Consider the following 27447-nt stretch of genomic DNA (forward strand, 5'->3'; position numbering starts at 1 on the left):
TTAATTTTTTATATTGAACCAACCTTGTGTTCTTAGTGTAAACCTCAGTTGGTCAAAATGTATTCTTTTTATGTATTGATAGGTTTGATTTGCTTCTATTTTGATTAATATTTTTATATTTGTATCCACAAGGGATATTGGTTTTTAGGGTGTGTGTGTGAGAGAGCGAGAGCGAGAGAGAGTATAGTGTCATTACCTTGTTTTGATATCAGAGTAACGTTAATTTCAAAATTAGTTGGGAAATTTCACCTGTTTTCACAAGAGTATGTATAGAATTATTATTCCTTCCCATGAAATCTTAAGAGAACTCATCAATGAAGTCACCTTAGTGTGACATTTTCTTTGTGAAAGTGTTAACCAACAATTCATTCTTTTCTTCGAGCACCCACTATTCTGACTTTAACACCATAAATGAATTAGTTCAATAAACTTTATTTCAGAATAACTTTAGATTTACAGAAAAGTAGCAAAGATGGTAATGAAAGTTCCCATATTCTCCTCATTTTGTTTTCCTCATTGTTAATATTTTGTATTACTATGATATGTCTGTCAAAACCAGGAAACTGACATTGCATCTAGAACCAACCTCCAGATTATGTGGATTTCATCAGCATTTCCATTAATGGCATTTTTCTGTTCCAGGATCAAATCCAGGATATGAAATTGTATTTAGTGTTGCTGTTTCCCCACTTTTCTGGTTTGTGACAGTTTCTTAGTCTTCCTTGATTTCTCATGATCTTGGAAGCCTTGAGACTGGTTTCGTTGAGCGTCTCCCAGTCTGAATTGCTGTTGCTTTCCAGCTGTTGTTTTTCACTATTAGCCCAGGATGATTGGTTTTTGGAAAAAAATCTCACAGAGATGAAGTGCTCTTTTCATCTCATTTTATCAGGAGTATGTGATGTCCATGTGATCTCAAGGATGTTAACCTTGACCATTTGGTTAAGATAGTGTTTGCCACCTTTCTTAACTCTGAAATTAGTCTTTTTTTTTTTTTTTTAGATTTATTTATTTGAGATGTAGAGTTACAAACAGAGGGAGGGAGACAGAGAGAGAGGTCTTTCATTCGCTGGCTCATTCCCCAGATGGCTACAAGGGTTGGAGCTGGGCCAATCTGAAGCCAGGAGCTTCTTCCAGGTTCCCATGTGGGTGCAGGGGCTCAAGCACTTGGGCCATCTTGCACTGCTTTCCCAGGCTATAAGCAGGGAGCTGGATTGGAAGTGGGGCACCCATATGGGATGCTGGTGCTGCAGAGAGAAACTTAACCTACCATGCCACATTGCTTGCCCTTGAAAATACTTTCTCTCATTCCATTCTCTGTTCTTTAAAAGCAAGTGTCACAGATCCAACCCACACTTTATATGGTTTAAAATTCTTCTGAAAGGGAAATTTGTTTTTCATCCTATTTCTGTATTTATTCAGTCATTTATATCAGTATGGACTCACATTTTATTTTTCAGGTTCTAATATAATGCCGTGTTTCTATTTTGTTGATTAGATTGTTCCAACATTGACTTGGAAGTTTCCAGCTTGGTGCTCGTGTCCCTTTCGTATGCTCCTATCATTTTCTTTTTTGAGCGCTTCCTTACTTTATGGCACTTACAGATGCTCCAGGCTCATTTTATAGTTTCTTTGTGCCAGCTATCGAATCAGTTATTTCTCCAAGCATCTGTAGTTCTTTTTATTGGTGTTTGGTATTTAAAAACCAGAATGTGGCCGGCGCCGCGGCTCACTAGGCTAATCCTCCACCTGCGGTGCTGGCACCCCGGATTCTAGTCCCGATTGGGGCACCAGATTCTGTCCTGGTTGCTCCTCTTCCAGTCCAGCTCTCTGCTGTGGCCTGGGAAGGCAGTGGAGGATGGCCCAAGTGCTTGGGCCCTGCACCCGCATGGGAGACCAGGAGGATGCACCTGGCTCCTGGCTTTGGATCGGCGCAGCACGCCGGCCGCAGCGGCCACGGGGGGTGAACCAACAGAAGGAAGACCTTTCTCTCTGTCTCTCTCTCTCTCACTAACTCTGCCTGTTCAAAAAAAAAAAAAAAACAAAAACAAAAAAAACAAACCCAGAATGTGGTTGCTGGATGTGCTCATTGCTTTAGGGTGCCATTGCTTTTAAGCTGCCCTAGGGCACAAGAACAAGGCAATATAGGTATATCTGTATTAGCATATATGTATATATACAGCCATAATTGTCTGTATTTATCCATTTATATAGACATGTTAAGGTAAACATGAGTTCATACTGAAGTCCCCAATTTTTAATTCAGTATCACGGGGATCACTGGGGTCCTCCTTATCTGTGGCTTCCCCATCTGAAGGTAAGAAACCTAGCTGCAGCCACCTATTATCCATTCACTTATTTATTAAGTTTTAATATATATGAAAAAGCAGTTTCAGAATTGATTACTTGTAATCCACAGGAAGCAAATTTTCTACCTTGTGTACAGATTTTATGTACAGTTTGTTTTGTCATTAGTCTTACAATTCCAAGCCAAACTTTATTTCCCAGAGTTCTTTAGCTACTTTCCTACAAGCCCTTAAAAGCAGTTAAATTAAATGTTTTTGGGGCTGGCGCTGTGGTGCAGTGGGGTAAAGCCCTGGCCTGCAGGGCTGATATCCCATATGGGCACCCATTTGAGTCCCGGCTGCTCCACTTCTGATCCAGTTCTCTGCTGTGGCCTGGGAAAGCAGTAGAAGATGGCCCAAGTCCTTTGGTCCCTGCACCCACTTGGGAGACCCGAAAGAAGCTCCTGGCTTCAAATCAGCTCAGCTCTGACTGTTGAGGTCGTTTTGGGAGTGAACCAGCAGATGGAAGACCTTTCTCTCTCTGGCTCTACCTCTCTCTGTAACTCTGTCTTTCAAATAAATAAAATCTTTTTAAAAAATGTCTGTAATGTAGTTAGAGTCATTTGTCCCAATCCATGTTTCTTCTGGGATGTTTTGACATTCTGGTTTTGTTTGTTTTTGTTTGGTTAGCATTCATTGAGATTCACTCTTTAAATGTGCAGTTCTGTGCTTTGGACAAATATGTAGAATAGTGTGTCAACTGCTTAGTATCATATAGCACAGATCCTGCACCATAAATATTTCCCTGTGCATCCTGCTTGTAGTCAGCCTCCCTCCCTGCCATTGCTAGTGGTGTGTACTTTTGCATTTCCATTGTCATATGAGTGGAATGATACAGTCTTTGAATTTTGCATCCGACTTTTTTCTTGCAGTAAAATAAAATGCATTTAAGATTTATCCATGTTGCCTGAATTAATAGTTAATTCTTTTAAAATTGTTGAATAGTATTCTATTGTATGGATGAGTCATAGTTTGGCTTTCAATTCCTCCATGAAAGGGCTCTGTGGTTGCTTCCTGTTTTTAGCAGTTGTGACTAAAATGATTATAAATGTCCATGGCAGATTTTTGTGTAGACATAAATTTTCATGTCACTTGGTTAAATATCTAAGAGTATAATTACAGGTAGTTTGTGTTTACTTTTAAACTGCTTTTTATTATTTATTTATTTCATTTATTTGAAAGGGAAAATGACAGAAAAGGGGAGAGACAGAGAGAAGGAGATCAACTATCTTCTGGTTCTCTCCCCAAATGACTGTAACAGCCTCAGGCTGGGCCAGGCCAAAGCCAGGAGCCCCAAACTCCATCCGGGTCTCCTACATGGGTGGCAAGTACTTGGGCCATCTTCCATTGCTTTCCCAGGAACAATAACAGGAGCTATTGTGGATCAGCCTGGACTTGAACCAGTGTTCTGATACTGGATGGGGCTTTAAAGGTGGTGGTTTCACCCTTGCACTACCATCCTGCCACCCACTGCCTTTTGGTTCTTGACACAGAGTCATGTGATATGTATATACATATATATATATTTATACATATATATATATTTAAACCTAGCTTCTTTTGAATGGTTTGTGACATTGATCTGTATTGTTGCGGGTGGTCATAGTTCATTCTCCTTGTTGATTAATTCTAATATGTGGACATAGCACAATGCTTTTTCTCCATTCTGCAGAAGCACATTTAGGTAGTTTCTAGTTTGGGAGTATTAGTAGTAATGATGTTTAGCAACATTCATGAACGTGTCTTTTTGTGAACATGGGTATGTGTTTCTCCTAGGTGTGAAACTGCCAGTTCAGCTTCAGCTGATACTGCCTAACAGTTTCCTAGAGAGTAGTTGCTTTCCCACCAACAGTGTGTGTGGATTCCAGTTGCTCTGTATTTTCATAAGTACAATAGATACTCATTTTTTTCTTAGTATTTTTCTCATTGTGGCTTTGATTTACAGTTTGCTGAAGTTGAACACCTTGTAATACATATATTGGTTCTTTGGGCATTAGAGAAACAGAAAATTAAAAACTTCCTTCTGGAGTCTGAAAGCTTTCCAGTTGGAGAAGGTGTGACTTAGAAAAGGCAGTAAAGGAAGCTGCTGCTGGGAATGAGTCATGTTTTAGTTAAGATAAGGAGGTTGAAGTGCATTCTGTGGAGGGGCTGAGATTTAGAGGTGTTAGGTTTCCTGTAGATGGAGAGTTCTGGAGTACCAGGTGAAAAAGAGAGAGGGGAGCAGTGGTAAGTTTTGTTAGAAGAGAGGTGTTACGTGATTAATAGGTAATTACTTACATTTGGTGACCTAGATAGAGGAGTCGAGATAAAAAATTAGTTCCTTTCAAGTTCTGAGTTGACCTGTGGTATGAAATTGCTTCATTAGCTTAGGCCAACACAGGCTTTGATCTCCAGGGAGCTTCATGATTCTTATAGGATAATGGACTGGCTAGAAAATGCTAACAGATATATGAGGCCCTAGAATAGGAAGAGGAAGTCTAATGATATCAATAGTTAGTAGTTTTTTTTTTTTTTTTTTTTTTTTTTGACAGGCAGAGTGGACAGTGAGAGAGAGACAGAGAGAAAGGTCTTCCTTTTCTGTTGGTTCACCCCTCCATGGCCTCTGCGGCTGGTGTGCTGCAGCCAGCGCACCGCGCTGATCCGAAGCCAGGAGCCAGGTGCTTCTTCTGGTCTCCCATGCGGGTGCAGGGCCCAAGCACTTGGGCCATCCTGCACTGCACTCCTGGGCCACAGCAGAGAGCTGGACTGAAGAGGAGCAACTGGGACAGAATCCGGCGGCCCGACCAGGACTAGAACCCGGGGTGCTGGCGCCACAGGTGGAGGATTAGCCCTATTGAGCCGCGGCGCCGGCCAGTACTTAGTTCTAATTTGTTTCTAGAAAATCTGGACGATTTTCATTGATAACTAGCTACCTTTTTAAGTACTTACAAATTATAAATTGAACAAATTTGTTCTTTTGCATTGCCCAAGGAGGGTGTAAAGTCATTAGTCTGTAGTTTTGAAGACCTATAAAATTTTATATATATTATAAATACATATTATATATGTAATCAAATTTTTAAAAGATATTTACTTATTTATCTGAAAGGCAGAGTTACAGAGAGGCAGAGGCAGAGGCAGAGAGAGAAAGAGAGAGAGAGAGATCTTCCTTTTGCTGGTTCACTCCCCAAATGGCCCCAGTGGCTGGAGCTGGGCCTATCCGAAGCCAGAAGCCAGAAGCCAGGAGCTTCTTCTGGGTCTCCCACATGGGTATGGGGGCCCAAGGACTTGGGCCATCTTCTACTGCTTTCCCAGGCCATAGCAGAGAACTGGACCAGAAGGAGAGCAGCCGGGAATCTAACTTGGCGTCCACATGGGATGCCGGCACTGTAGGCGGTGGCTTTACCTGCTATGCCACAGTACTGGCCCCGGTTGTTTTTTTTTTTTTTTTTTTTTTTTTTTACAGATTACATTTGGCACAGTGTGGGTTCCTTGGAAACTGTTTCTTCATATCTCATTAACTATGGCTCTGAGGTTCTGTGAATTTATAAAATGATTTATAAATTTACAAAACCCTGGGCTGTTGTATATGTAGGTGAAATCATTACTGGGATTTAACTTAAAATTAGATGTATTCAGATGTTTTAAGCAACATGTCTTTAAAAACAAAGAACATGTCTTTCTCATACCTACTACATTGATCTCCAAAAGTATGTGCCTGCAGATATCAAATTGAATTGATGGTTCAGGCAAGTAGAGGTTAACCTGTCTTTAGTATGGTAGTGCATTTGTTAGAGAACAGTGTTAGAGGCAAATTACTGTTTTAACAAAATTACATGGCTTCTAAGGATTAGATTGAATGAGTGTGTGTCTCTTGTCCCTCCCTCATTCTACTGTAAGCAGTAAGGATGCTAGTTTACAGAGTGCTAGACATCATAATGCCTGGGGCGTAGTTGGAGACCTGGGAAGATTTACAATAATCAAACACAAACAGACAGAGTAGCATGAAGAAATTTCAATCCTCCCAGCCTTGCCTACAAACTTAATTAGGCTTATTGGGGCAGAAAATATTTTTTCTCCCCCTGCTTTTTATCTGTTTCTCTTCCACAACCACCTCCTGTCCCAGATTCTCTGTGAAGGGGACATACTTCCAACAAAAGGAGACTTTTTTTTTATTGTTGTTAATCCTAACTTATTTGATTTATTTGGGCATTAGGGAAAGGAGTAATAACAACAAAATTTTTAAGATACTTAAGGGACTCTTATTGTTGGTACCATATTCAGCGAATTCCCAATTTAAAAAATTATACTGTGTTCAGAAAAAAATTAGGTGTTTTTGTGCCTCTATAATTAGATCTTTTAAAATTATTTGTAATTTCATGGGAGCTATTTTTCTTACTGTGTGAAAAATTGTCAGCTTAATTATTGCTTTCTTTACCTTATGTGTATATTTCATGGTGTAATCTGGGAAAATGTATGTGGATGCTTTTCTCTGCCGTTAGCTGTGCAGTGTTGGGCTCCCAATGATGATGGTAGATGATTGGGGGTGGGAGAAGAGGTGGAGTTTCTTCTTATCATCCCTCTTGTGGTCAGTAAGATCATCCAGCAAATGCCTTTCCAAGGATGTGGAATGTATATATAAAGGAAAAGCATAGGATTGCTAAGGGAGTGGTGTGTTGGTGAGGATTTCATTCTCTACTCCATGGAAACGAGGCTTTTGAGCTTTTACTTGTCTGCTGATTTGTCTGGTGATCCAGGTAATCTATAGCAGTCTTTGTTTTCTCAGTCCTGTATGAAATGTAGCAAAATGGTAGAAAATAGCTTCAGTGAAAGGGATATACCTACAATAGGAATAAAATTAAAAGGGAAATGATGTCTTTACATTATTCATAATTGCTTCTTATGGTAGCTCTTAAGGTTTTTATTTTTCATGTTTTAAAAAGCCTAATTTGACCTAAAGAAGATGCTTAGTTTTGAAAACCCATGCCTTAATTGCTTAGCTTGAGAACAAAGGTTTTAACATCTAGCATTGCAGGGGTATCTATTCAGAAGCATCCTTCTGTTACCTTTTTAGAACTGAATAGGCATAACCTCTCTTGCATCTTAGCTAGGGACCTTGAGTTATTATTCTGCGAATTGTGATTTAATTATCTCAAGCTTCAGGATGGTTGTTTCCCTTTGATACCCAAGGGACCATGGTTGGGGTTTGGGGGGCAGGGATTAATCTTACGGTGGGGGAAGGGAGTGTTTTCAGAGTAATGTTCCTGATTTTTTTTTCCCATTTGATGCTCAATTGAAATTAATTCCTATAATCATTGGAAAGGTAATGTCCGTGGTACCCAACATTCTTACTAATTTGAATTGTTTTATCCTTTGTTCAGTTTGTGGTATTTTTGCTCGTCAGCTAGAATGTTGGTTATAAATAAGCAGAAGCTGCTGAACTGCTGTGATGCATCGCAATTGCGTTCTGCTTTTCTCCCACAGTTACATCTGTGAATACAGCAGCAGACACATAGATGTGAAAAGCACAAGTCATATAAAAATGTTAAAGATTTTTTGTTTTTCTCTCCTAAAGGTTTTTTTTTTAATGGTGACATTTTTTCCTTGTGTACAGAAAACCTAGAGTTGTAATTTCTGACATTAAAAAAGTATTTAGTACTATCTGTTTATAAAAGAGAAAGCATTTTGAAGCATGCTATGGACCTTTTATTTAATGTGATTATTTCTATCATAATTAAACTGTCATATTTTGAAAGCTGGCTGACCCCTCAGAAGTATTAACAAATTTAGAAATGCTGATTGAATATTTACATTATGGTATACATGAGATTTATAGTCTAGTAGAGAATATAAAAATCTCATGCATGTGAGGTACCCTTTTTGGTGCTAGTATGTATAAGCATTGGTTATATGTTTATGCAGCGATGTCTAGGTGTTTTACATAAACTACTATATTTAATCCTTATTACAACCCAGTCACAAAATTATCGTCATCCTCTTTTATAGGTGAGGAAGTTTACATTTTCAGATTTACCATGAGTAACAAAACCATGAAGTGATGAAGCCCAGGCCTTTCAGACTGCAAAGCTGTTTCTGCTGCTTCCATTTGAGCTGAGATTAAAGCATGTTTTCACAATGATTTGACATCACAGAAAGGGATGCCAATGGAATGAACAGGAGGCAGGGGTCCCAATCTCTGCCAAAAACTGAGTGATTTGGTACATGGTTTATCATCTGTAAAGCAGGAGGGTTAGACTAGGTAACATATAGTTCAGTTTTGATATGTATGATTCTGTTCAGTATAAAGATTTTTCACGTGTGATTTATGGAAACAAGTCACTTTACTTGAGTTTTTATTATAAATACATTTAATTTACGTTACTGACTTCTTGCTATATTTTTTCTTGGAAGGAGAGATAACTAGAATGTGTAACACCTTCTAACATTGCATCCAGTATACATTTATTTATCAAGATCTTTTTTGTTTGTTAACTCCCCCTCCCCTGGCCCCTGCCCTATTCAGAAAGAAATTCAACAGCAGCCTGGCTACATAGTAAGTAGCTGGAAGTCATTTTTCAAATGAATGAATAAATAATAGACTTACACAGTACATTAGTAAAATATGTAAGTAACTCTAAACTTTTTAACACCAAAAGATTGTTAGGGGCTAGAATTAGCCATCTAAAGTTTTATTTATTTATTTATTTATTTATGTGAGAGGCAGAGAGACAGGCAGATACAGCTCCCACCTGCTGGTTTATTCCCCGAACGCCAGAAACAGCTGGACTGAGGCCAAAGCTGGGAGCCAGGAACTCAATCTCTGTCTCTCACGTGGGTGGCAGGGAACCCAGTACTGGAGCCATCACCACTGCCTCCCAGGATCTACATTAGCAGGAAACTGAAGCCAGAGCCAGGAATTGGACTCGGGCATCCCAGTGTGGGATGTGGGCATTTTAACTGCTAGATCAAATGCCTGCCTCTGTTCATCTGGTTACAGTGATCCTTTAAAGAACTAGTAAATATAAGAATCTTGAAAACCTATGGAACAATCAGGCTTAGTCAAGAAATCTTAAATTTGCTAGAATTTCCTTCTACAAAATTATTGGTAGTATAGAACTTGATAACCACAGGTTTATCTAGTGTTGCATTTAAAACATTTTACTAGAGCATTATTAGGTGCCTTTACTTGGCAAAAAATATAATAACAGTAACATAGTAGCAGAGTTTACATTTATCTTTCAGTTTAAGTATCTTCTCAAATGCAAGCAATTTACAGTGAATAGAAAATATTCAGACAGTTGAGTCTTCAAAGATAGTTCATGAAATGTAACAGTGTTTATGGATAGTCTTTATTTAAGCTTTTTTTTGAGATTTTTTTTTTTTTTTTTTTGACAGGCAGAGTGGACAGTGAGAGAGAGAGACAGAAAGGTCTTCCTTTGCTGTTGGTTCACCCTCCAATGGCCGCCGTGGCTGGCGCGCTGCGGCCGGCGCACCGCGCTGATCCGATGGCAGGAGCCAGGAACCAGGTGCTTTTCCTGGTCTCCCATGGGGTGCAGGGCCCAAGCACCTGGGCCATCCTCCACTGCACTCCCTGGCCACAGCAGAGGGCTGGCCTGGAAGAGGGGCAACCGGGACAGAATCCGGCGCCCCGACCGGGACTAGAACCCGGTGTGCCGGTGCCGCTAGGCGGAGGATTAGCCTAGTGAGCCGCGGCGCCGGCCTTTTTTTTGAGATTTTTAGCAGCTTTGTTGAGTGTATAATAAACTGCATATGTTTAAAGTGTACAATTTGATGAGTTTTGCTGTAGGTATATAATTAACTATCCCTGCAATCGAGAAAATAACTAAAAGTTTAATTGTGCTTTTTAGTAATTTCTCCCTTCGACCTCTTCCTCCTCATCCCCACTGATCTGCTTTTTGTCAATATAGAGTGCTTCTTGCTTTATGTCATTATGTCTTTTTATATAAAAGGACTCATGCAGTATGTACTCTTTTTTTAATATTTATTTATTTATTTGGAAGGCAGAGTTAACAGAGAGGCCAAGGCTGAGGCCGACAGAGATAGAGAGAGGGGGAGGGGAGGGGGGGAGAGCGAGCGAGCGAGCGAGGTCTTCCATCCATTGGTTCACTCCCCAAATGGCTGCAATGGCTGGAGCTGCGCCGTTCCACAGCCAGGAGCCAGGAGCTTCTGGGTCTCCCACATTGGGTGCAGGGGCCCAAGGACTTAGGCCAACTTCTGCTGCTTTCCCAGGCCATAGCAGAGAGCTGGATCAGAAGTGGAGCAGCAGGGACTCGAACTGGCACCCATATGGGATGCTGGCACTGCTGGTGGCTGCTTTACCTGCTATGCTACAGTGCCAGCCCCAGTATATACTCTTTTTTTTTTTTTTTTTTTTGGCTTATTTAACTTCACGTAATTATTTTGAAATTTGTCCATGGTATTGTGTATATCAGTAATTCATTTCTTTTTATTCCAGAATAACAACATTCCATATATTAATATGTCACAGTTTATTCATTCAGCTATTGATTGGCATTTGAGTTGTTTCAGACTTTATACTATTAAGTTTGCTTTGGATGTTCATGTACAAGTCATTTATGTACTTAAACTTAATTCTCTAGATGAAATATCTAGGAGTGGACAGCTGGATTGTGTGGTAGGTGTGTGGTTTAACTTTTTAAGAAACTACCAAACTGTTCTCTGAAGTAGCTGTATTATGTTGCCATCAGCAACTTTCAGCCCCACTGATACTTGATAATGTCAGTCTTTTATAATTTCAGCCATTTCAGTGGATGTGTAATGGTATAGTATAACTTTTATGTGTATAACATCTAATGACAAATGATACTAAACGTTTTTATATGCTTATTTACCATTCATGTCTGCTGTGAACTAACTGTTTAGATCTCATTGTTGAATTGTAAGAGCTTATACATTCTGAATATAAGGCCTTTATTAGGTATTTGATTTGGAAATATTTTCTCCTAGTCTGTGGCTTGTATTTTCATTTTCTTAGTTTTCTTTCTTTAAATATCTTTGTTGATATGTAGTTTGTATTTCCATGAGCAGAAGTTTTAAATTTCAAATTCCAATTTACCATTTTTTCTTTTTTATATTGTACTATTGCTATACTTATGAAATATTTGCCTAACCTAAGATCACAAAATTTTTCTCATATTTGCTTCTGTAAGTTTCATAATTTCAGGTTTTACTTTTAGGCCTTTGATAGATTTTGAGGTAGCTTTTGTAAAATAGTACAGGTAAAGATTGAAGCATTTTTTTTTTGCATATGGGTATCTAGATACATCATTTGTTGAAAAGAATATCCTTTCTCCATTTAATTGCTTTTTATACTCTTGCTGAAAATCAGCTGTCCATATTACAGTAATTCAAAAGTTTGCAGGAAATTGAAATATAAGTTTATTTTGTTGCAAAAAATTTTGAAATCAATACATATAATGAAATCTTTAAAAGTTCACAGAAAATATATATCATGTAAAAAACTATGCATGGATTTCAAAATGTTCTTGTACTAAAGTATATTCATCTTTAATTCAGTTTTCCCACAAACTTAAAAAATATATATTTATTTGTTTGAAATATAGAGAGAGACAAGAGAGCTCTCATCTGCTGATTCACTCCCCAGATGCCTGCAGTGGCTCCTGGCTGGCCTGAAGCCCAGGGCCAGCAGATCAATCCAGATCTCTCATGTGAGTGGCAGGAATCTAGTCACGTCAGGAGTGCAGCCTATCAAACTCTTGTGCTCTGGGCATCTTAACCACTAGGCCAAATGCCTGACCCTCCATGAACTTTTTGAAGTACCTGTGTATATATGGAGGTCTTTGCTTTGTTTTTTATTGTCTGTCACAGTTACATACCAAATGCATTATCTTTACTACTATAGCTTTATAGTGCAGTCTTAGTAGTGAAACAGTTGGAACTTGAACTGGTACTCATATGGGATGCTAGTATTGCAGACCACAGACATAAACTCCTTGAAAATAGGATTTTGTTTTTATTTTTTGTCTCCAGGTTCTAGAGAACTCCTGGTATATAGTAAATATTCAGTAGATATTTTTGGATAGATAGATAGATGTATTAGATATATGGGGGCTGAGATGGCAGATGGCATCATTAATGACTTCTAGATATATAACTAGATCAGCTGGGTGAATGGAGGTTTTTATTGAGATGCAAAAGCAGATTGGGGGGGAGCAGAGTAAGAATTTAATTCTAGATTTATTGAATTTGAGATACTAGTGAGATATCTAAATGGATATGCCCAAGAATGCTATTAAATAGAGCTCAGAAAGTTGAGCAAGTCTGTCTGTCTATATCTAATATATATTCTCTCATTAGATAAATATTTATTAAACACCTACTTGGTGCCTAACACTGTCCTCATGAGCCCAAATGTCATAGAGTTTATATTCCAGTGGTGTGCATAGGAGTTGGGGGATTTTCATTTTAAAGAAACCATGTGTTGAGGCAGGCATTTACTATAGTGGTTAAGATACCACTTGAGACACCCACATCCCATCTTGGAGTGCCTGGGTCCAAGTCCTGACTGTTCCCAATTTCAACTTTCTGCTAATGTCTACCCTGGAAAGCAGCAGATTGTGGCTCAAGTACTTGGTCCTGGATTTGACCCAGCTCAACCCCAGCCTTTGTGGGTATTTGAGGTGTGAGCCAGTGGATGGGAGATTCCTCTATGTCTGTCTAAGAAATAAGTGAATTCTTTAATTAAAAAAAAAAAAAAACCATTTGTTGAATACTTACTATGTGCAGAAGTTCCAAATAGGGTATAGTGAGGGTACAAAATTAAGACCAGTTCTCTCCTTTGAGGAAGCAGTAGTTGTTTATGGGGCCGGTGCCACGGCTCACTTGGTTAATCCTCTGCCTGCAGCGCCGGCATCCCATATGGGTGCCGTGTTCTAGTCCTGGTTGCTCCTCTTCCGGTCCAGCTCTCTGCTGTAGCCCAGGAGGGCAGTGGAGGATGGCCCAAGTGCTTGGGCCCCTGCACCTGCATGGGAGACCAGGAAGAAGCACCTGGCTCCTGGCTTTGGATCGGCGTAATGTCGGTCGTGGCGGCCATTTGGGGAGTGAACCAACAGAAGGAAGACCTTTCTCTCTGTCTTTTTCTCTCACTGTCTGTAACGCTACCTGTCAAAAAATAAAATAAAATGATTTATTTATTTGAAAGAGTTACGGAGACAGAGGGAGAGAAGTGAGGTCTTCCATCCGCTGGTTTACTCCCCAAATAGCCACAACAGCCAGGGCTGGGTCAGGCCGAAGCCAGGAGCCAGGAGCTGCTTCCAGGTCTTCCAGGTGGGTAGCAGCACCCAAGTACTTGGGCCATCTCGGACTGCTTTTCCCAAGCCATTAGCAGAGAGCTGGATCAGAAGTGTAGCAGTCAAGACATAAATTGGCACCCATATGGAATGCTGGGATTGCAGGTGGCAGTTTCACTGACTTTGTAGCAGTGCCGACCTCAGCACTAGTGTTTTCTTGGATGGGGTAGGGATGGCTTTTGTTAAAGGCATTTTGTTTATTAGTATATGTGTATTAATTGATCCAGTGCTTACCCCATTGTTTTACCTTATCATCTGTATTCTTCTTCTTCCCTGAGAAGGGCTTCTGGGTACTGTGTTTTGTTATTTCTCTGAAAATGTTTTGTATATCTTTGCAGTATGCAAAATGTACAAAATTTTAGATATTGTACCATTATCTTCTTGCGTTACTATCTTCTGGTTTATAGAGTCTTAGTATGAAGAAATCTTGAAGCCAACTTAATCTTCCCTGTTTATACTTGCAGCTTTTTCATATATTTTTGTCTAGATGCTCATGTAGCTTTATTTTCAAATCTTAAAGTTTTATAATTTTAGCAGTGTATATGCTAGTGTTGATTGTGTTGTGCCAGTTTTTCTAGGGTACAGTGTGCACATTCAGTTTTCATAGTTCTGTATTTTTTTTGAGTTTTTCTTTAGCATATTTTTGAATGTTCTTTTTATTTCTGTAAAGAATAAGACTCTTGAACTATAAGGTCTGGGTTCATATCTTAATCTCTCTGCTTAGTACCTGACCTCTGGCAAGTTTCTTAATCTTTTGTTGGCTTAGTTTCTCCATCTATAAAATAGGAATAACAATGGTACTTACTGAGTATTAAATTAGTCCATATATTCAATGCAATTGTAGTATTTACTGGCATATGTAAAGAGAACAGTGTTAGCTGTTACAATTTTTCTGCTGCTGTTCTTTTATGTCAGTGTCCAGAAGGCCTGAACATCAAAGTGCAAGAGGCCACATTATTTTCTGTGTTGTGATCTGGTGGCAGTTGTTCTTTTTGTCAACTCTACACTCCAGCTGTTTGCTAAACCGGGGAATGTGTCAGCATGCTTTCTTGTTTGGTTGGTTGGTTGTTTGTTTTTAGTTTTCACCTCCTCTTGCTGTTCTGGGTCTCTATAGCATCTCCTACTCCCTTATTCTGTCCACCTGGACATTGCCTCTCAAAAGATAGTTGGATCTGCATTTCACATATGTGATCCTTATTATGAGAAACTCTGTTTCCTGTTCAAAGTGTACCATGACTTCCTTGGTATCTATCCTGAATTGAACAGATTTGGCAAGTAATATTTTCTCTTTTTTAAAGAATGAGTGGTTTACCTTTCTGATGGAAACATGTTTCTCTTTAGATGTATGGCTGGCAAGTTGCCTATATGGCAAACAGATATTAACTGAATTCTCTACCAAGCTTCAGCATTTGGAGATGTGTTCTATAGGATTGGGAGATCTTTCGTAACTAGTTTGTATTGGGTTATCTTTTCCTGAAACTATATAAAGGTTATGAATATCTTTTTATCTGTATAACCCTTATAGTTATATTAGATCTAGTTTTTTGAGTGTTACTCATTTGAAAACTTTGGATTAATCGTAAAAAAAAAAACATTCAAAGACAAGTTGATAATGTTTCTGTTGTAAGGTGGTAGTCCCAAAGTTGAGAGAGTGGACTTTAGGTAGACTGTGAGGTTTTGAATCTAAGCCCCTTCATCTGCTAGTTATATAACTTGTAGTTACTTAACCTCCCTTAACCTCACATTTCTCTTCTGTAAAATGACGCTAAAAATATCTGTCTCACAGCATTACTGTTAGATAAATAAGCCAACACATACTAAATACTTAAAGCAGAGACTCTATGTATGCTAGTAAAAGGACTCAAGGTTTAGCTTGTATGGTCATGATTTTAAATTTTTTTTAAGATTTATTTATTTATTTGAAAGGCAGTGTTACAGACACACACACACACACACACAGGGAGGGAGGGAGGGAGGGGTCTTCCATCTGCTGGTTCATTCTCCAAATGGCTGTAACGGCCAGAGCTGGAATTATCTGGAGCCAGGAGCTTCTTCCAGGTCTCCCATGTGGGTGCAGGGACCTGAGACTTGGGCTGTCTGCTACTGCTTTCCCAGGCCATAACAGAGAGTTGGATTGTGAGTGGAGCAGCTGGGACTTGAACTGGCATCCATATGGGATGCCGGCATTTTAGGCAGTGGCTTTACCCGCTATACCACAGCTCTGGCCCTGTGATTTAAATTGTTAATCATTGTTTTTATTGGAGCAATCTGCTTAATATAATTTTTGACTACTAAATGTGGCCATAAGCTTTTGAGTATTCTTCAACTAACCTTTCTTCCCAAATGAATATTTTTCAGTGAGACTAGCTTTTCCTAGGAAATATGGAACAGCTTGCTATATTGTTTTTAACCTCTAGAATTTATGTTTATCCCAGCAGAATGTCTCCTCTTTATATACAGATTCAACAGAATGAGTTTTCTCATAAGAATTAGGAAATCTTTTTGCTGATGATGAGCCCATTTAAATTTGGGTTAAAACACTGATAGAAAATTAATCTGGGTTCCCTGAATGGGGAATCTGGCCGTTCACCATCCTCCACCCTGCCAGGGTAGAGCTTTTTCAGCAACTAAATAGCTCTATCTTGCAGGGTCTTCCTGCTGCTGGCAGTGGAACAGTACAAAGGCCACATTGAGTGTAGCTGCTGGGGGAAACCCTTTCTCCTTCTCTGGCCTGTAAATGCTGTTCTGTCTCTGAAAAGCCCTGACATCAGCTCTTGGAAAAATCCAAATACTTGTGTCAGAACAGAGCTGAAACACTTGCCTGGGCAGAGTCTAAATGGCTGAACTATAGTTCTAAGTTTACCAAATGCTTCTCAGTGAATTCATGCTTAAAATATTATTAAATCTATGGGTTTCAAACATTATCTAGAGAAATTAGTATAGGGAGGACAACTTATTAGCTGCCTCCCATTCTTTGCTAGTTTCCCTTTATTGTATTCTTTTTCCTAAATAAAATCTGCCTTCAAGATAATGTGGGATTCTTGGTTGAGAGTTGAGGGAGCGAAAGAGTGTATCAACATTGTAAAGTTTGTGTAGTGCTCTCTGCATATTAGATGCTTCCTAAGTGTTTTATATTTGGGGTGAACTACAGTTATTGCAAACACAGACTGACCTTGACTTTATTGGTGTTCAAATCTGTGGAATGTGAAGTTTATTCATTATCAGATTGTGCTCCTTTCAAACAGAAATCAGATCATGGTTTAAAACTCTATAAAGGGGTTTTCCATTATATTACGAATAAAACGTAAACTTGTAACCATTGCTCACATTCTTAAATTACGTGGCCCCTGTCAACCTCTGTTGATCTCATCTCAGTTCTGTCCTCTTGTCATTTATTCTGTATGAGCAAGTCAAAGTGGATTTTCTATTTTTTCAAATATATGTAAGTTGATTTCTCTTTGGGGCCCTGGTGCTAGCTCTTTCTTTGCCTGTAACTGTCTGGCTCCACATCTTCATATGACTTGCTCCTTTACCCCACTTAGGGCTCATCTCACATGTCTCAGAGGTCTTCCTTGAATAAACTAAATTAAACCGCTTAATGACAATCAAGTCTCTTTTCCTTTTCTCATCGTTATTTGAAATTATTTGATGCACTTATCACTACTTGAAATTCTTTGGTACAATTACTTGTTTGCTAAGGCTCTGTCATCTTCCTGTGGAATGTAAGCATCTTGAGAGCAGGGGCCTTGTCTGTTCACTGATACAATCTCCAGTGTCTGGAACAGTGCCTGGTATAGTTTGGCATTAGTGTAACTTAGGCATTTAACTGCCTGTAACAGGAAACCTATGTCAAACTGATTTAAGCAGTAATGCATTCACTGGCTCATGTAAAAACAAATCTGGAGTAGGCGTTAGGGATTTTTTGGTTTTGTGGTTTAACTGTGTCAGGGGCCCAGGTGTTTTCATGTCTTCACTTTTGCCATCATGGTCAGCTTCATCCTAAAATAGTCCTTAAGGATAAATGCTAAGTAGCAGTCAGGGCTGCTTGGCTTCCTTGTTCATGTGCAGTGGGAGGGAGAGGAAGAAGTTTCCTGTGGGTACCTCTACTTCCATAGCTTTCATCTCTGTTCTCATTGCCTCTTCCTGACCCACTTACCCAAGAATGGTATTGCCATTAGGCCAGTAAGACGCATCGCTGTCATTGCAGATAGGATTCTCATTCCTTGAATCATCTTGGGCTCTGTGGAAAGTAGTAGATAAGTGAATAAAAATGGGGTTCTCTTAAAAGAAAGGCTGTCATTTCTAGATCAAGTATATCTTATACCCCTTATCATTCTCCGTATTTATTGAAGGAGTTCATAAAGTAAATATGTATTGAAGTATCAAGTATATGCTCAGCACAATACTGTTTGATTAGAATACAAAGTCAAGTAGAATGTAGTCCTTGCCTTGAGATAGTTTAAAGTTTAGTGAGAGCGTCAGACAGGTTAACGGAAAATCAAAATTGTTTTGAGAGTAAGTTAACTGATAAATAATTTAATCCAAAGGAACGTGGGGAAAAGAGAAAAGGGAGACAAACAGATGGACAAATAAAAAGCAAATAGCAAAGTGATATACTTAAACCTACCTCATCAGTAATCACAGTAAAGGTACAATGGTCTGGGGGGCCATTATGGCATTTGGCCTGGTACTTAGGATGCCTGCATCCCTTATCAGAGTGTCTTTGTAGTGTCCTAAAAATAGACTGATAAATACAGAGAACCGATTTTCAAAACCAGTGCAGTGCAGTGCAGTGGGGGAAGGGATGACCTTTTCAACAAATGGCGCTGGAACACTTAGATGTTCACATGCAAAAAAGTAGACTTTTGTCCATACCTCACACCCTATTCAAAAGTTAGTACATGATATATATTAAAGATCTAAAAATAAAGTAGAAAATCATTAAACTTTTGAAAGAAAATGCAGGGGAAAGTCTTTGTGACTTTGGGTTGGGAAAAATGGAACACCAGAAGTATGAAAGACCCAATTTCCAAATGAGTGCACACAATGTTCTAGGGGTTAGGACTTCAGCATGTCTTTGGGGATGACACAGTTCAACTCATAACAAATGTAGTAGTTCACAAGTTAAGATGCTTTGTGTTTAATACAAGAAAGCTGAAGACTCCCTGTATGGACTGATTGATTTTCACACACTGCATTAGAAAATGCATCTTCCATGTCTATATTGACTCTCTTCATGTGTATTGATGTTGTGATTAGTAAAACAAAAATCATCTGAAAATATTATGAACTTGTAGCTTTTAGGCATTAATTCAGTTTATGGATAATATACCTGTAAATGCTATTGTGTAGATCCCTGGTTTTGTTTTGTTTTTACTTTGAGCAGAGCTAGGGGAGAGATCCTCTTTTACCCACTCCGTGCCCTGCTCTGTCACTTAGGAATCAAAGTAATGTTACCCTGGCACGTTCTATTACACAGTCTGTTGCCAAAATAGCCCTGTCAGCTTCTGCCACTGTCTCTTCCTTAAAGGTTATATATGAGTCCTCAGAATTGAGCTAGGGACCAGTGTGTTGTGTCCCTTCTGTTTACTTAGTGCCCACACAAACTCCTCTTCTCCCTAGTCCAAACTCCCATGTGGATTCCTTACTATAAATGAACTCATCCTAAGGAAGAAATCAGGGGGAGTGTAGAACCTGTTATAAAGGTATTTGTGACAACATTGTTTATTGTGCTGAAAATCTGGATCAGCCTAAATATTTATAAAAGGGAACTGGTTAAATTAATTAAATAGTCTATCACAGGGTACTTTTCATCTATGAAGTTACTCAGAGCTCTGGTTTTCAAAACTTTTTTTTTTTTTTGACAGGCAGAGTGGACAGTGAGAGAGAGAGACAGAGAGAAAGGTCTTCCTTTTCCGTTGGTTCACCCCGCAGTGGCCGCAGCGGCTGGTGCGCTGCGGCTGGTGTGCTGTGGCCAGCACACCACGCTGATCCGAAGCCAGGAGCCAGGTGCCTCTCCTGGTCTCCCACGCAGGTGCAGGGCCCAAGAACCTGGGCCATCCTGCATTGCACTCCTGGGCCACAGCAGAGAGCTGGACTGGAAGAGGAGCAACCGGGACAGAATCCGGTGCCCTGACCGGGACTAGAACCCGGGGTGCCGGCGCCGCAGGCGGAGGATTAGCCTATTGAGCTGCGGCGCTGGCTCAAAACTTTTTTTTTTTTTTTAATATTTGTCTGTTTGTTTGAAAGGCAGTGCTATGGAGAGGCAGAGACAAAGGCAGAGAGAGAGAGAGAGAGAAAAAAAAAAAAAAAAGAAAGAGTGGTCTTCTATTCGCTGGTTCACTCCCCAGATAGCCGCAATGGCCAAAGCTGAACCGATCTGAAGCCAGGAGCCAGGAGCTTCTTCTGTGTCTCCCATGCTGGTGCAGGGGCCCAAGGACTTGGCCAGTCTTCTACTGCCTTCCCAGGCCACAACAGAAAGCTGGATCTGGAAGTGAAGCAGTTGGGACTTGAACTGGTGACCATATGGAATGCTGGCAATGCAGTTGGTGGCTTTACCCACTATACCATAGCACCGGCCCCTGGTTTTCAAATCATGGTTTAAAAATTATTAGCATCAGTAGCCTTCATGTGTTAAGTATACTTTAGCAACTAGGGGAGAAAGTGGAATCATAAAATTAACTGAACTTTGTAGACAATGATTCCCAATTTGGGATGACATAAGAAGAATGTCAGAATCATTAAAGCATCCCCTCCTTCCAGCCTTCCAAATTTAGTGCTGTAGTGAGCCAGTGTTACTGGTTTGAGTATACATGCCCCAGTTCTAATTCATTTGATTTGGGTCAAGAAAAATTTTAATAGAGGAAAAGTATGAAAATAGCAAACATGCAATGAATTTTCCTCACCTTTTGCCCCATAAATTCAAAGATTTTTTTTTTCTATGTGGTGGTTTGAAAGTTTGGGAAATTCAGATTTGATGGCAGAAAAGTGGTTTTCTGATGAACTAAGTGGATAGTTAATTCTGATTGAGAATCGTTGATATTTGACGCCAGAACCAAAGCATTTGTGAAGAGAAGTCTCCTTAGCACAAAACAAGTTTCACTAGAGCATTCATTATAAGAGGGTATTTCAAAGTTTGTGGAACATGGAATAAAAACATGTTTGTTTTTGGTGCAAAATTTTTTGAAATCCACGCATATGAAGGATCTTCAAAAACTTCTGGAAAATGTATACTATGAAAAAATTATGCATGACTTTCAGTTTTTTTTGTGCCAAGACAGACTTACTTTTTTTTTTTTTTTAAGACTTACTTATTTTGAAAGAGTTATAAGAGGCACAGGCGGAGAGAGAGAGAGAGAGAGAGAGAGAGAGAGAGAGAAGTCTTCTATCCTCTCATTCAGTCCTCATATGATCACGACTATCAGAGCTTGGCTCCCATGCGGGGGCAGGGGCCCAAGGACTTGGTCCATCTTCCACTGCTTTCCCAGGCCATACCAGAGAGCTGGATTGGAAGTGGAGCAGCCGGGACTTGAACCAGCACCCATATGGGATATCAGCATTGCAGACAGTGGCTTTACCTGCTACACCACAGTGCCGGCCCCAACAGACTTACCTTTAATTATATTTTCCATGAACCTTTTGAAGCACTCTCGTATAGCCAGTAATAGTATTTTAGTGCAAAAGCATTTCCTTAGAAGAAAGTAGTAAAGTACTTTCTATGGAGATGAAAGATACTTTATATAGAAGATTTAATTGAAATGATTCTTATTATGGTCAGTTTTTTAGTTTTATTTTTACCTTTACCTACATTTTATATTTGTATTGCTCCTACATTTTAAAAATAGAAATATATTCACCATCTGAGGAATATGACTTCCCTAAATTTGAGGATATATAACCAAAGACTTTCCAAAATGCATTAATTACATAGTTAAATTATTTTTATAACATTTTTCAAGGTAATTCTTCTCAAGAGGTTGAGGATTGAGACTTTTATTTTTCCAAAGTATTAAGGTTTTTTTTTATAAAGTTGTGGTACTCTTTCTCTTTTTAAAATATCTATTTAGGGGCCAGCACTGTGGCGCAGCGGGTTAACGCCCTAGCCTGAAGCGCTGGCATCCCATGTGGGCGCCAGTTTGAGACCCAGCTGCTCCACTTCCGATCCAGCTCTCTGCTATAACCTGAGAAAGCAGTAGAAGAGGACCCAAGTCCTTGGGTCCCTGCACCCACATGGGAGACCGGGAAGAAGCTCCTGGCTCGTGGCTTCAGGTCGGCACAGCTCCAGCTGTTGCGGCCATCTGGGGAGTGAACCATCGGATGGAAGACCTCTCTCTCTCTCTCTCTCTGCCTCTCCTCTCTCTGTGTAACTCTTTCAAATAAAAACAAATACATCTTTAAAATATATATTTATTTATTTGAAAAGCAGAGTTAGAAAGAGGGAGAGGGAGAGATCTTCAAACCATTGGTTCACTCCCCAATTCCTGCAACAGTCCTGGATAGGCCAGTCCTAAGTCAGGAATCGAACTCTATCTGGGTCTCCTACATGGGTGGCAGAGGCCTAGGCACTCAGGCCTTCTTCCACTGCTTTCCCAGTGTGTTAGCAGGGAGCTGGATTGGAAGTGGAGCAGCTGAAACCCAAACCAGCACTCATATGGGATGCTAGTGTGGTGGGTGGCAGTTTAACCCACTGTACCACAATGCCAACCCCTCTCTACCTTTTTTTTTTTTTTTTTAAAGATTTATTTTGCTTATCTGAAAGAGTTACAGAGAGAGGTAGAGACAGAGAGAGAGGTCTTTCATCCACTGGTTCACTCCCCAGATGACTGCAATGGCTAGAGCTGCGCTGATCCGAAGCTGGAGCCAGGAGCTTCTTCCGGGTCTCCCACGTGGTTGCAGGGGCCCAAGGACTTGGGCCATCTCCCACTGCTTTCCCAGGCCACAGCAGAGAGCTGGATCAGAAGAGGAACAGCTGGGACTAGAACCAGCGCCCATATGGGATGCTGGCGCTTCAGGCCAGGGTTTTAACCTGTTGCGCCACAGTGCCGTCCCCTCCTCTCTACCTTTTTAATATGAAGTAATGTCCTACCTTATTTTTACTCTCTAATAATTACAAGCATAAAAATTCTAAAATTATAAAGGCAGAACAGAAAACCTGAATGTCCCATAATTGCAGTACTCAACATTTTCTTTTTCTTTTTTTTTTCTTTTTTTTTTTTTTTTTTAAGATTTTGCTTATTTACTTGAGAGGTAGAGTTAAAGAAAGAGTGAGAGATAGAGAGAGAGGTAGATCTTCCACACATTTTGGCAAATGAAATAGATTCACTCCTCAAATGGCTGCAATGGCTGGAGCTGGGTCAGTCCAAACCCAGGAGCCAGGAGCGTCTTCCAGGTCTCCCACACAGGTGCAGGGGCCCAAGCACTTAGGCCATTTTCCACTGCTTTCCCAGGACACAGCAGAGAGCTGGATTGCAAGAGGTGCATCCAGATTCAAACCAGTGCACATATGGGGTGCCAGCAATGCAGGCGAAGGCTTAGCCCAACTAAGCAACAGCTCCAGCCCCACTATTCAACATTTTCGTGTGTATATTCCTCCGTTATTTTGCAGTAGAGATAGTTTTCTGTATATAATGTGTAATACTTCTTTTTATAAAAATTAAAGAATACTATTTGTTATAAACACAATTTTACATCATTCACTACAATACTGGTTTTAAACTGTGCTCTATGAAGTCCTAATGTCCCCCAGATTTATCCACATTATCACCAATGACAGTATTCTGTTTTGATGGCTGAATAGGATTCCATTATAAGTATGTGCATATCTCACATTTTCTTTATCTACATTTAGATAAAGTTAATGTACACTTCAATTGATTCCATATTTTTCCTATTGTGAGTAGTGCTGCAATAAACACAGGAGTGCAAATGTCTCTCCTACAGTCTGATTTCATTATCTTTGGGTAGTGAGATTGCTGAATCATAGGGTAGCACTATTTTTATTTTTAAAAAATTCACTTTAGAAGTGTTTCTTCAGAGATAACTGTCTAAGTAGTTTGACGGGTGAATCCTACTAAACATTTAAAGAAGAAATAATAGCACACTAATATGTTCTTTCAGGAAGTGGAGAAAAATCAACTGCTTTCCAGCTCCTGTTAAGCGACCAGCACAACCCTGATATCAAAACCTGAGTATAAAAAATATTATGAAACTACTATTCCAATTAATACAGGCAGAACACCCCTTACTAAATAAATAGCAAATAGAATGCAGAGAACAGTAAAAATAAGATGTGAATCATTAGATTTTTTTTCTTTCTCTTCTGGGTATCTGTAGTACTGTTGAGACCTGTACTTTTGCATGTTTTCATGATGATATGGTTATCATCATTTTGCTTCTACTGAGCCTCCTTAAGCATTTCTGATAGGGCTACTCTGGTGGTAATGTATTCCTTCAGTTTTTAATTGACATAGAAAGACTTTATTCCTCTCATTTCTGAAGGCTACTTTGCTGGTTGTAGTATTCTCTGGGGCAGGTTTTTTCCTTTGAGAGCTTTGAATCATCACATTCTTTCCTGGCCTGCAAGGTTTCTGTGAAGAAGCTCGCCCTGGTCTGATGAGCATTTGCTTATAAGGGAGTTGACCTTTCTCTCTTGCTGTTATTAGAATTCTTTGTCTTGTGCTTTTGACACATTGAGTATAATATGCCTTGAAGGGGATCTTTTTTTATTGGTCTGAATAATTTTTGAAAGCTGCAAAGGGTTCTGTGGTGTTGCCATTTAATTAATTCAATTCCCTTCTGTAAGTATTTGGACAAGGTCCAAACTAATGAACAGTCTTACTTCTGTGGCAAAGATAAAAACTAAGACTTCCTACTTTTTTTGTTAAGATTTTTTGAAAGGGGGGGGGGCGGGTAGAGAATGGATCTTCCATCCATAGTTCACTCCCTTAATGGCTACAACAGCCAGGGCTGGGTCAGGCCAAAACCAGGAGCCAGGAGGTTTATCTGGGTTTCCCACATGTGTTCAGGGGCCCAAATAGTTGAGCCATCATCCATTGCTTTCCCAGTCACATTAGGGGGAGCTGGATTGCAAGTGGTATCCATATGAGATGCCCGCAGGTGGTGGTTTTACCTGGTGTGCCACAGTGCCGGCCCCTTTACTTTTTCAGAAGCACAGTTGTGTCTTTTGGTGGATTTGAAGAATGCAGATTGTTCTGACAAATTCTGCTCAATTTTTCTTGCTGAAATCTGAATATTTAATGTATTTTATATAAAATCTTGGGGGGGAACTGCTCATCCCTGATTAAGAAAATCCCCCCCCCCGCCATATTGTTATTTCCAGCAACATGTCCTGAATGGGGACATGTGAAGTGAGATTAAGGTTTAAATCCCTAACAAACAAAAATCATGCACTGACCATATTTTTTATGAATCACAAGCTCATTTTGTAGAATTTATGTTATTGTTCATATTTGTTTGATAATGCCAGTACCTTTCCATGAGCATGGATTTGATGGTTTAAGTGGTATTTTATAGTATGAGGATTCCTGTTTAAGTATTTTGAGGGTTTCAACCTTTTTTGTGGCAGTTTCTTTAAACCAGTTTTCTGAAAGGAGCAGTCTAAAAAGAAACGGTATAAAGTGAGAGTGATAGTGATACCAATGATCTCAAAGGAAAGTTACTTAGAGACCTTCCAGGAAATGTGCACAAAGATGACAATTTTCCAGATTGTCCATAGGAAATGAAAGCCCTTTAAGCTATCATATTAATTGTGAACTACTTTTCCTAGTTCAAAGACAACCAATATTCAGTGTATAATAGTTCTGGCAGAAAAAGCAAAGGTAATTTAGAAGAAATTTGCTATTTGATTTGCCAGAATGTGTCCAGGGAATAAGAGATAAGAGAGCCCCATTGAGAGTCAGTCATATGTTTAAATTCCTCAGTAAAAATGGTGGTATACTAAGCTATATTTAAGAAGTTAACTTGAAATCTTACGTTACAGTCTAATGAATCATTTTTGGATTTTATGCTAGAAATGAGTTCCTGGGTTCTTGCTGTTCTGTGGTTTGTATTGCAAGGTCCAGAGGTTTAAAACTAATAACGCCATGAAAAAATCTCCACTGAGTCATTCCATCAGCTGTAGCTTCTGCTTCAGGGTCCTTCTGCCCTAACTAGTGTTTTATTACCAGTTCTGCTACATTAGGAAGACTTTGTATTCTAGATCATGTTCACACTCCCTCCTCCCAGCTTTGTGTTACTTCCATAATTTTTAGTTCTTTTGACGACTTTAAGCTAGAACACTTAGATGAGTAAATTGTAGGTGAGAAAGGATTATTGCTTTGTTGTTGGGGAGTGGTCACTTTGGGTTCTATTTATCTTACTGTCCAGAGATCTAAAAGTTGAATTAACAGTTAGCTGGACTTCACACTATATGCTAAATCCCTGTGCTTTTCATGTATTGCAGACAAGTATCCTCTTAGGTGTTTTATTTTATTTATTTATTTATTTTTTTTTGTGAAAAACCTTGTGAGCAGGCTGGTTAAGATTCATATTAGTTTCAAATTTCAAGTATTAAAATTTAGTCTATTTAAATTATTTTGTAGAAATAGATAAATAAAAAGCTTGATTTATGTCCAACCCACAGAATGCCTTTCTCATTTCACTCTTAGTATTTTAAAAGAGATGAGGAAACAATGGACCTTTTTTGCTAATAAATGATGGGTATGGTCAATATAGTTTTACTAGGTTTAAAGAAAATCACTCACCTAATTGCCAGGAAAACTGGAAATGTAGGTTGTAAGCTGATCCTTTTTTCTTACCCTACCGCATCTGGGAAGTTTATTAACTTGAATATTTCATGTAGTTTAGTTTGGTGAATTAAATATGTGGTTCCCCCACTGGCTTTGAATTATGAATTTCTATTTATTTTACTGAGCTTTATTAAAAACTTAGTATTTGGATGGGTATTTAGCCCAGTGATCAGGATGCTGGTATTCCATATTGGAGTAGTTGAGTTCAATGTCCTGCTCTGGCTCCTGGCTTCAAATTCCTGCTACTGCACATCCTAGGAGGCAGCAGTGATGGCTCAAGTAATTGGGCTCCAGCAACCTTTGTGGGAGATGTGGATTGAATTCTTGACTCTAGGCTTTGGGCCTTGGCCTAACCTGGCTGTTGTGAGCATTTGGAAAATGAACCAGTGGATGGGAGCTCCATCTCTCTGTCTCTAGCCCTCAAATAAAAATTTAAAAAACCTTACTATTTGAATATTATTAACTTTGAAAATTCATTTGGGAGATAAACAGAGAGAGAAAGAGCTATATATGTTGGTTCACCCCCAAATGTCTTCAACAGCTGGAACTAGGCTAGGTCATATCTTCAGGCCAGGGACTCAACCCAGATCTCCCATATGAGGTGGCAGGGTTGCAACTACTTGAGCCATTACCTCTGCCTCCCAGGGTCTGCATGAGCAGGAAGCCAGAATTCAAAGCAGAGCCAAGAGTGAAACCCAGTGTGGGATGTGGGTGTCTTACACACTACACTGAAGACCCATCCCATGAGTATTGTTGGTCTTTACATTTAGTTTTTCTGTTTAATTAAAATTCATGTCATTAATATTCAGACTTTATTTTTGTTTTTTCTTAATACCTAACAATAGTTAAGTGTTTGGTAGGGAATGCTTTTCTTTTCTAATTTAATCCTCAAAACAGAGTTATAAAGTAGTTACTAGTGTTACCTCTGTTTTATAGATGACAGTGCTTCAAGAAGTGAAGTAACTTGCC

General features: G+C 39.4%; 1 protein-coding gene across 14 annotated transcripts in view; it reads left to right on the plus strand.

The window, feature by feature from the left end:
• ARHGEF12 (Rho guanine nucleotide exchange factor 12) overlaps nt 1-27447 on the plus strand; it is a 163871-nt gene that overhangs the window by 45137 nt on the left and 91287 nt on the right. The window contains exon 1 of one of the 14 annotated variants that reach the window (XM_070047281.2): nt 6967-7078. The exons of the other annotated variants lie outside the window; for them this stretch is intronic. The gene's annotated coding sequence lies outside the window, so the exon portion shown is untranslated. Of the gene's footprint in view, nt 1-6966; nt 7079-27447 lie in introns of those variants that run through there. 14 annotated transcript variants of the gene reach the window in all.

This window comes from Oryctolagus cuniculus, chromosome 1, assembly GCF_051225735.1.
Source record: "Oryctolagus cuniculus isolate XC-2025 breed Fujian yellow rabbit chromosome 1, ASM5122573v1, whole genome shotgun sequence".
NCBI lineage: Eukaryota > Metazoa > Chordata > Mammalia > Lagomorpha > Leporidae > Oryctolagus > Oryctolagus cuniculus.